The 11,277-nt window shown below is 43.2% G+C and overlaps 2 non-coding genes across 2 annotated transcripts; one reads left to right on the top strand and one right to left on the bottom strand.

The window, feature by feature from the left end:
* Positions 1–7,636: 7,636 nt before the first annotated feature.
* Positions 7,637–7,709, bottom strand: trnak-cuu (transfer RNA lysine (anticodon CUU)). Its single transcript has one exon. It is a non-coding gene; the product is annotated as a tRNA-Lys (tRNA).
* Positions 7,710–8,415: 706 nt separating this feature from the next.
* Positions 8,416–8,497, top strand: trnas-uga (transfer RNA serine (anticodon UGA)). Its single transcript has one exon. It is a non-coding gene; the product is annotated as a tRNA-Ser (tRNA).
* The last annotated feature ends 2,780 nt before the right edge of the window (positions 8,498–11,277 follow it).

The raw sequence follows: 11,277 nt of genomic DNA, 5'->3' as shown, positions 1-11,277 counted from the left end.
CTTTCTACTTTTAAACTGCCCTCAGCAAAACCAGCCAGGCACTTTTTTAGCTGCTCTCAGCAAAACCAAACTGCAAAACTTGCAGCTCTCTGGAAACACACAGACACAGCTTTTAAACTGAAACTAAAAACCTGCCAAAACAGAGACTGCAAAATGGCTGAACTGAGCTGAGCTCCACCCACTCTATGACATCACTGTATTCTTAAAGGTACATTGCTTAAACATCCAGTTATTAAAGGCACTCTCGCATGACACCTCCCCCCCCCCCCCCCCACCGCCCCAAGGAAAAAAAAAACCCATCAACTTCAAGATGGTTTAATTTTTCACTTTTGCACCATCCACTAAGAAATGTACACAGTAAATATACATTTTCAGTTAAAGAAAACAACACACTCAAACAGGTATAATAACATAGTCCATTTTTCTTTGTTCTTCTCCCTCCAACCGAAGTCCTTCTCGATTGACAGTCTCTTTGAAAAAAGTCTCTGCACGATCCATCCATTCCTCTACTCCTCGGCATTTCTCTTTAGAATCAGATACTTTAGTTCAATCTGACCACAGAGCCCCTTACAATTCTCCAATACAGGAATATTGGTAATCACAGCTTTCAGGCAGCCAAATGCCTGTTGAAAGTTCGCTGTCCATTGAATTTTTTTACGGTTCTTCAGTAATTCCATCAGTGGCGTAATCATGCTACAAAACTTTTGCACAGCTGTTCAATCAAATCCACTCATGCTAAGAAATCACATTATTTCCCTTTGTCTTGAGGGTATCGGAAACTCCGCAAGGAAAGTGATTTGGGCTTCTCCAAATTCACTTTCGCGTAGGTTTATCACCAAACCGTCCTCCTGAAGTCGATCGAAGAACTCCATACGATGCTTTAAATGTTCTTTCCATGTCTGGAAATTGGAAGTAAAATCAGATTGTCCCACTTTCTCAATGCAATCCCTCAATGGTGGGATAGGATAAGAGTCCGTTCTTGTAACTGCATTCATCTTTCTGTAGTCCACACCCAACCGTTGGGCACCGTCTGGTTTAGGTACCATCACTATGGGTGAGCTCCATTGGCTGCACCCCACTTCAATTATGCCATTCTTCAGCATACCCTCAATCTCTCTGTTAACCTGTGCCAATTTTAAAGGATTAAGTCTATATGGATGTTGTTTGACAGGAACAGCATTTCTCACATCTACATCATGTATAGCCATTTTAGTACTTCCCAATTTATCTCTACAAACTTGCCCATGTGATATCAATAACTCTTTCAGGTCAGTTCGTTTTTCCTCTGGCAGGTAACTTCACAATTCATCCCAATTTTTAAGAACATCCTCATTTTCCAATTGAATTTGAGGTATGTCAAATTCACAGTCATCTGGATTTGGTTCGTCACTTTGAGTTAGAATCATTAAAACCTTTTTCTCTCCTTCCCTTTCAAAGTACCTTTTATGACACACTCGGTGCGTCTTCCTTCTATCTGGTGTTTTTACCACATAATTCACCTCACTTAATTTCCTTTCAATGTGATACTGTCCACAAAACCTAGCTTTTAAAGGCTCCCCTACCACTGGTAACAACACTAAAACTTTATCCCCACTGGCAAAACTACAAACTTTGGTTTCTTGTCCGCTACCCGTTTCATCACATTTTGTGCAACTTTCAAATGTTGTCTAGCCAATTCACCTGCTCTATTTAATCGTTCCCTAAAATTTGACACGTAATCCAATAGTGTAATTTCCAAATAGTGTAATGACCAAAAATTTGTTCTAAAGGACTAAATTTGGTAGACTCAATAGGTGCATCCCTAATTGCAAACAATACGAATAGGATTCCTTTACCCCAATCCTCTGGATAATCTTGATAATACGCCCTCAACGTTGTCTTTAATGTCTGATGCCACCTTTCTAACGCTCCCTGCGATTCTGGATGGTACGCAGTTGATTTAAATTGTTTTACTCCGAAGGTATCCACAACTTCTTTGAATAACTTTGAAGTAAAATTCGTTCCTTGATCCGATTGAATTTCTGTGGGTAGTCCATATCTAGTAAAGAATTGAAGTAACTCCTCCACAATCAGGCAGGAGCTGGTTTAGCACAGCGCTAAAGAGCTGGCCTTTAAAGCAGACCAAGGCAGGCCAGCAGCACTGTTCAATTCCCGTACCAGGCTACCCGAACAGGCGCCGTAATGTTGCGACAAGGGGCTTTTCACAGTAACTTAATTGAAGCCTACTTGTGGCAATAAGCGATTTTCATTTACTTTCATCCATTTAGCTGTAATATTACGTACTGGAATGGCCTCTGCAAACCTAGTAGACACATCCATTACAGTAAAAAGATATTGATTCCCATTTTTTGTTTTAGGAAGCGGTCCTACACAATCGATTAGGACCCTTGTAAAAGGTTCCACAAATGCTGGGCTGGGTGTTAAGGGCGCTGGTTACATCACTGCTTGAGGTTTCCCTGTCACTTGACATGTGCGACATAATTGAGAAAATGTAACTACATCTTTATATAGTCCAGGCCAAAATTTTCTTTCTGGATTTTAACTTGAGTTGTCCTTATTCCCAAATGATCTCCCACTGGTACCTCATGTGCAACTCGCAGCACCTCCTCTGTATACCCTACCGGCAATACTACTTGATGAACTTCTGCCCACTTTTCATCCGCCTGCATATGTAAAGGTCTCTATTTTCTCATCAGGACATCATTTTTCCGGTAATAACACTCTGGTATACTCTCAGATTCCTCTTCCGTATATGCTTTCTGATATATCCGTTTTATTTCTACAGATTTCTGTTGTAACTCCGCCAATTTTCCTGAACTAAAAATATCCGCCTCATCCTCCACCTGTTCTTGTTCTTTTTCAACCATCTGATCAAAAATCGTTTCTGATTATTGCATTTCAACTTCATCTTCACTCTTTGATTTCTCCTCTTGTCTTAACCTGTGACTTTGCGACCTTGTTACTACACAACCCGGAATACTCCCAGGATATTCGTCCGTCAACACTTCAGTTGACTGATTTTCCACTGGCTTATCAACCACAGTAGGCATCACTCCCACCTGCGATCCAGCTATATCATTACCCAAGATAAACTGTATTCCTGGACAAGATAGTTTATCTATTACTCCTACTACCACTTCACCACCCTTCATTGGACTTTCCAACATTACCTTATATAATGGAACGCTACTCCTCTCACCCTGAATTCCACATATCACCACATTTTCTGGCAACATTCTTCCCAAACTACATAATTCCTCATCTCTTACCATTAAAGATTGACTAGCCCCTGTATCTCTTAAAATTGTGACTTCGTTACCTGCTCCTCCTGATACACATGAGTAAACGTTACCCACGCAAGTAAATTGTTTTAATACATCTGGCACCTTCTTAACAATTACTTCTTGAACAGGCTGTACAATTGTTTGCACCTCCTTCGCTTCCCTTGGGCTTTCCTTTACCACTCTAACAAACCCCACCGTCTTATCCTGCTTTACCACATCAGCCTTCTCAGTGCTTTTCTTCAACCACCAACACTGTGACTTTACATGGCCAAATTTATTACAGTGAAAACATTTGAAACTTTTCATTTCTTTTCCAACTTCTTGGATTTATTTTTAAATTTGAGGTACACTTTCTTTATTGTCTCCCATCAGATCACCTTTACCTTTACCACTTGAGTATTTCTCATGTCCCCAGTTTCTATCCCTCACCGTCTGAAACTGATGTCGGAAACCAATCTTTGATTTTTAAACTAATTCATAATCATCTGCCGTTTCCGCTGCTAATCTCGCAGTTTTAACCCCCTGTTCTTCCACATGAGTTCTCACTAGATCAGGAATTGAATTTTTAAACTCCTCCAAAAGTATTATTTCTCTGAGAGCTTCATATCTTTGTTCTATTTTCAAAGCCCTTATCCACCAATCAAAATTACTCTGTTTGAGCCTTTCAAACTCCATGTATGTTTGACCAAATTATTTCCTTAAATTTCTAAACCTTTGTCTGTAAGCTTCAGGCATTAGCTCATATACACTCAAGATGGGTTTCTTCACCTCCTCATACTTCCAGATACCTCATCCGGTAGTGATGCAAACACTTCACTCGCTCTGCCTACCAGCTTTGTTTGAACCAGTAACACCCAGATGTCCTGCAGCCATTTCATTTGTTTAGCTACCTTCTCAAATGAAATGAAAAAGCCTTCCACTTCCTTCTCGCCAAGCCTTGGCAATGCTTGGACAGAATTAAATAGATTCTTACCAAGCCTTCGACTATGACGCTCGTACTCACTATCTTCATCGCTATCATCCAACTGTCCGTTTCACTTTACGTCTGCCAATTTTAACTGATTGTCATGTTTCATGGCCATTTTCTGATGTTCAAACTCCCTCTCTTTATCTTTTTCCCTGATCTGTATCTCCCTTTCTTTTTCTTTTTGTTCTGCTAGGGCTCCTCTTGCTTTTCTCCTTTTTTCTCTCTCCTTTTCTTTTTCCTCTCTCTCTTTCTCTTTCTTTTTCCTCTCTCTCTCTTTCTCTTTCTTGCTCCTCTCTCTCACTCTCGTATGCAAGCCGCTATAATTCTTTCTCATGTTGCATTTGTTTAATTTGCAACTGAATTTTTGCCATTTCCAATGAGTCAAACCCTATCTCAGGCAACTGTAAATGCTTGACCACCACATCTTTTCCGCATTTTGTCAGGTAATGTTAACTGCAATATTCTTGCCAAATCTAACAGTCTGCTTTTCGTTTCTCTCCGTAAAGTACTACGTGTGACATTCTCCACCCCCAACAACTTCTGAGCCTCTGAAAGGGCCATTGTTCACAACACTCTCCCCACTTAAACTAAAGTACCACACCGGAAAAGCAACAATCCTTCACTGTCTTTAAGTTCACAAAAGCCAATCCAATCGACAGACTTTTATTCCGACGAGCCTCCAATTGTTATGGGCGAGGCGTTTTCAGAACCCCAAAATGTATCATGGAGTTCAACCAACCTCTCCCTTTAATTGATTTGTTGTTTTTCCTAGCACACGGCTTTTTCCCTAGGCATGGCATTACAATTATGGACACGTGGGTTTTTAAACACCAAACACTGTTTATTCCATAAACTCAACTTAACATCTTCAATAAACATTGGATCTCTTAACACCCCTTACTTCAAAGATAACTCAGAAAATATTGCAACAGTAAATAATTCCTTAAAATGTTCCTTCAAACTTCCAAGCGACTTCCAAACAGATTCACATCAAGTTAAGGGCTTTACAATTATGAATTTAAATCACCCAAATGATCCCGAGATGGTCTTTTATGTCATCGATCCAGCTCCCTGCAAACACAGACACTCCCTAGCTCTTTTCAAACTTGCAGCTCTCTGGAAACACACAGACACACAAAAGCTGCTTTTTAAACTGAAACTAAAAACCTGCAAAATGGCTGACCTAAAGCCCAGCTCCACCCACTCTCTGACATCACTGTTTTCTTAAATGTACATGGCTTCAACATCCATGTCTTGAAGGTACACTCACATGACAGGGGCTGGTTTAGCACACTAGGCTAAATCGCTGGCTTTTAAAGCAGACCAAGGCAGGCCAGCAGCCTGCCCGTACCAGCCTCCCCGAACAGGCGACGGAATGTGGCGACTAGGGGTTTTTCACAGTAACTTCATTGAAGCCTACTCGTGACAATAAGCGATTTTCATTTCATTTCTTTTCATTTCATTTCATTCATGACAGTACACTATGCAACCATGTCATTTATCTACCTTCTGTATGTGATTCGTCATTGTTTGCGATATGACTTACCACAGTGCTATTATCCACAAACTTATAGATTGAGTTGGAGCTAAATCCTGCCACACAGGATATGCCTCCATATTCAGCGGGTCCGTCCATGACAAGACTGAAGAACGATCACTCGTCTATCCAATCAGTGAGGTTTGCCTCACTGTGAGACAAGATTATCAGAAGGAAAACCAGATGAATTAGATTCAGATCTCACGCTTATACCAGAACTGAATCATGAAAACCCCGCGTTCTCACAATTCCCGTTGCAGCCTTCCCGAACAGGCGCCGGAATGTGGCGACTCGGGGCTTTTCACAGTAACTTCATTGAAGCCAACTTGTGACAATAAGCGATTATTATTATTATTATTATTATTGCTCCTCGCCTGAGGAACGGTGAACCTCAGGTTAAATCACCACCAGTCAGATCTCACCCTCAAAGGGGAAAGCAGCCTATGGTCATCAGGGACTAGAGCGACTTAATTTACTTTAGAACTGGATCAATGTGTGATATTTCCAGGATGTGACTTCCTCAGACTGACCAAATGATTGACAGCCGGGAAATTAACGACCATTGAGGAGTTACTGGGACCTGAGGCTTGGTTGGATTGTTGGTTTTAAAGGTTCATCATGAAATCTAGAGATAAAAAACCGGGAAAGTGGACATGAGGATTATCATGAAATCATTAAAATGTAAAAGGAGGCCATTCTGCCCATCGACTCTGCACCGACCCTCTGAAAGAGCCCCTATGTCCCCACCACATCCCTGTAACACCACCCAACTTTCTGAACACTAAGGGGCAATTTAGCATGGACAGTCCACCTAACCCGCACACATTTGGACTGTGCGAGGAAATCGCAGCACCCGGAGGAAACCCATACAGACACGGAGAGAAAGTGCAAACTCCACACAGTCAGTGACTAAAGGCTGGAAATGAACCCGGATCGCTGGTGCTGTGAGGTAGCCACTGTGACAACGTGCCACCGTATGAGGTCATAACACGTCATATATCAGATCAAGCATGATCTCATTGAAATACGGAGCATATTCGATGGGCTGAATGGTCTTCTTATGCTCCTACGTCTTATGCCCTGATATTGTGTAAATGTGTTCCGGGTCTTGTGTAAAACTCTTGTTAAACCAACACAGACACCGCGTGTCGACTGCATCTGATTATCTGGCGCAGAGAAGGTGATTGTGGAATACATGTCGTCCCCATCAAACTCTGCTACTCACCTGACTGAGATTTGTTCTGTATCTGTAAATCACAGGTAGTGTTCGCGAGTGGAGGGAACACTCTGCACCTCAGTCTCTGGAACAGTTTGTGAGAGCAGGATTCCTTCCTTATGTGAGGGTGGGATTCAGACATTGGTACTGAATGTCAGTGTGGAAATCTTTCTGTATTTATCAATCACAATTACTGTTTGGGAAAAGTGAGATTAATACGTAACATCAGCACGGCTGTGACAGACAGAGACGCACAGGAATCAGGAAGAGACTATCAGGACACACACACACACAATGACACACAGAAAAGGTGCCGAGATGGAGAAAATGTTTATTTAGGAAAATGTGTTTCCTGCTGCAGAGAGGCCCTGTTTGTAAATGTATATCCTGCTGTGTAACTGTGCTCTCTGCTGTGTAACTGAGCTTCCTGCTGTACAACCGTGCTCTCTGTTGTGGAAATATGGTCCCTCTGAAGCAGATTACTGAGACGAAATTTCAATTCCAGATTTATTAAATTTTGTTACCAAGGGTTAGTTCAGGCTTCAGGATCCCCAGTCCAGCGACATCACCTTGTGTTCCTGTTATGAAGACAGTTCATTCAGCATCAATATTTTCCGATAATGATATAGACGCGCCCAACGTGGGGCTCGAACCCACGACCCTGGGATTAAGAGTCCCATGCTCTACCGACTGAGCTAGCCGGGCTGGTGCGGCACTATCTCTTAAACCTCTTCTCGAAGAGAGTCGCTGGGGTGCTCATTCGGATGGTCAGTGCTGGCTCGTTGGGCCGAATGGCCTCCTTCTGAGCTGGAGATTCTACGATTCTATGATCCAAGGAGGTTGATGCGGTGGAGTCCTTCTGCCATACTGCCCACTCCTGACACCATGTAGAAATGCTGGTCTCTCAGTGACTGGCGACCAAGGACATGTAATAAAAAATAATTGATTTAATAATTGAGCAGCTCCTCCTGGCTTGTGCTCTGACCGCGATCCGGGGAACTGCCGGAATCCAGACACGGGATCATGTTAGTTGCGTCATCAGGTCATCATGTGACCATTCAGCCTGCACAGGTCTCCTTCTGTGCTGTAATTTCTAGATTTCATCATTTTAATTTTCTTCCAGACTGGGAAGTGTGGTCCTGTTCCATTTGAATTTCTAATAGATTTCCAATGTAACTGATGGTGTTCCACAAACTATTTAATCGGTGGAATTGTGCGTTTCGGGAGCTGAGATTTTCGAGTCTCTCAAGGCCTCTCTCCAAATCCAATGGTCATTTCACACGAAGATTCAACCCCTCCTCACATAAACCCCGGGGCCCCGTTGATCGTTTGAATGCAGTAACTTGCTGGAGTGATTCCAGGCTGGTTTTAGAATGTATTCCATCGACCAAATTACCAATGAAATGCTACAGCTGCGATGGCCGAGTGGTTAAGGCGTTGGACTTGAAATCCAATGGGGGCTTCCCGCGCAGGTTCGAGCCCTGCTCGCAGCGACTGTGATTCGAACTGTTTGCTGAACTCCCCGCACAAACCGCTGAATCGGAATGTTTGTAAATGAACCGTTTGAACCTATATCGAGTTCAGTCAGGTATTTAATATTTGAAACTGAACGAAATATAAAGAAGCTCGCACTCAAAACAACAATAAATAATAACGTTTCATGCAACGTTCGGAAGGAGAAGCAGCAACGGCAGCGAATGGAAACGTGGTTCGGTTTCATTCAGCTGAATGCATTTCTGGGTAAAAAGATCGTGGCAGAAATGGAACATATTTTATCTCTCTATCTGTTTCTTTGTTTCTTTCTCTCTCCCTCACTCACTGTTTTTGTGCTTCTCCGGGGACTGATTGGATACACAGTGAAACTCAGCCCCATCTCACCTTTTGGACGAATACGTCCTGGTGATGGACGGTCCTGAATCAGTGGAAGAATCGACAAACTATTCCATTCTTGGCTCTGTGAGAAGTTCCATTCCTGGTTGTGAGGTGGTTCTGGGATAAAGGGATCGAGAGAGAACGAGGTGACTGCAGTCTGACTCTTACTCTGAAAACCAGTTAGTGCGCCGTTGTAGAAAGTGGATGTGTCTGAGAACAGGAGGAAAGCAGATCATGGGCCTGTGATTGATTTTATTGAGCCGGACCTTGAAAAGTGAAGCAAACCTCTAACCAGTCGGTGCCTGTCTGAGAACTGGTAAGGAACTACGGCTGATATTGAAACGGTTCATCTTGAATTAGTTACAGCAAGTCGATTCTTTCAGAGGTGTTGGTGTATTGTTTTCAGAGTCACTGTCATAGTTTCTTAAAATATGATTTGTGCTTGTTTTTGTTTTGTTCAGTAATTTGGAAATCTATTTGGAGCGGGTGCAGTTGGTCAATATCTGTGCCTCTTGCTTGGCAGCTCCCCGGGAAGCAGCAGCTCCATTCCTATCGAGATCTGTGGGCCAAACCGGAGACCCAAACTATTGCGCACTGCTGCCATCTAGTGGCTGAAAGCAAGTTGTGCAGCAAGGTAACGATGTATTCGTGACACGTTTCAATTGGAGCAAAATAACATTAACATGGTTAAATATTATCATTGTAGTATCACATTTAAATCCCCAGATATCTGATTTCTGCCTGAGCGATCCAGCTCACCCCGATCTATCGGAAAATGAAGGATTCCCATTACAGCCATATTGGTTACAAGAATATCCAATCTCTGATTTAATACATTTCCCCGCTTCATTGTTTGTGTATTCGTTCTATAAATACAGAGGGGGTGACATTGCCCGGGGGGCAGGTGGTGGTATAGTGGTGACTGTCCCAGCATTTGACCCAGCTTCAGTTCCTGGCCATGACAGTGGTGAATTATTTAATTAAATAAGTGGTTGTGGTGTAATGGTGATATTCCTGGGCTAGTAATCCAGAGGCCCAGGCTAATTCTCGAGGGACACAGGTTCAAAATCCCTCCATGGCAACTGGTGGAATTTATTTGGAGGCGGCACGGTGGCACAGTGGTCTGCACTGCTGCCTCACAGCGCCAGTTCCCAGGTTCGATTCCGGCCTCGGGTGACTGTCTGTGTGGACTTTGCACGTTCTCCTCGTGTCTGCGTGGGTTTCCTCCGGGTGCTCCGGTTTCCTCCCACGGTCCAAGGATGTGGTTAGGTGAATTGGGTGACTTTGTGGTGGAAATTGCCCCAAAATGATTAGGTGGGGTTACGGGGCTAGGAGTGAGAATTGGATCTATCTTACAGATAGGTTCTGGATTAATAAGGGGATCAGGGGTTATGAGGAGAAGGCAGGAGAATGGGGATGAGAAACATATCAGCCATGATTGAATGGCGGAGCAGACTCGATGGGTCGAGTGGCCTAATTCTAGGGCAGCATGGTAGCACAAGTGATTAGCACTGTGGCTTCACAGTGTCAGGGTCCCAGGTTTGATTCCCCACTGGGTCACTGTCTGTGTGGAGTCTGCACGTTCTCCCCGTGTCAGCGTGGGTTTCCTCTGGGTGCTCCGGTTTCCTCCCACAGTCCAAAGACATGCAGGTTAGGTGGATTGGCCATGATAAATTGCCCTTAGTGACCATAAAGGTTAGGAGGGGTTATTGGGTTACGGGGATAGGGTGGAAGCGAGGGCTTAAGAGGGTCGGTGCAGACTCGATGGGCCGAATGGCCTCCTTCTGCCTTGAGGAGGTGGTGGAAGCAGGGACGATAGTGACATTTAAGGGGCATCTTGACAAATACATGAATAGGATGGGAATAGAGGGATACGGAACCAGGAAGTGTAGAAGATTGTAGTTTAGTCGGGCAGCATGGTCGGCAGGGGCTTGGAGGGCCGAAGGGCCTGTTCCTGTGCTGTACATTTCTTTGTTCTTTGTTCTTTGTCAATATCGCAGGTCAGGACAGAAAAGGAGGGGACACTCCTCAAATAAAATTCACCAATTGTTCTCATCACCCATGGGTTTCTTATCAAATAACCAGCATCAATTTGTTTTGAGTGGAAACATAGTTTAAATAAACAACAATCTTCAACATTAATAACTAAGTTCTCAGTCTGAAACAATAATAAATAGGTGGGTTAAACGGGCCAGAAATACGAGCCACGCAAAGTTCCGTTTACAGAATGAGCTTAAAACACTCCTAGTGGCTGAATAAATGAATCACTAAGTAAGTTACATAATTAATACCAGTAAAAAGTTATTACCGAACAGGATGATAAGGGCAGCATCAGGACACAAGGACAAGGTAAGGTCTCAGATCAGAGTAAGAGTCCTATGTAATGACATACAGAACATCA

Source organism: Scyliorhinus torazame, chromosome 24 (assembly GCF_047496885.1).
Source record: "Scyliorhinus torazame isolate Kashiwa2021f chromosome 24, sScyTor2.1, whole genome shotgun sequence".
Lineage (NCBI taxonomy): Eukaryota > Metazoa > Chordata > Chondrichthyes > Carcharhiniformes > Scyliorhinidae > Scyliorhinus > Scyliorhinus torazame.
This window is presented reverse-complemented; position numbering and strand designations above follow the sequence as displayed.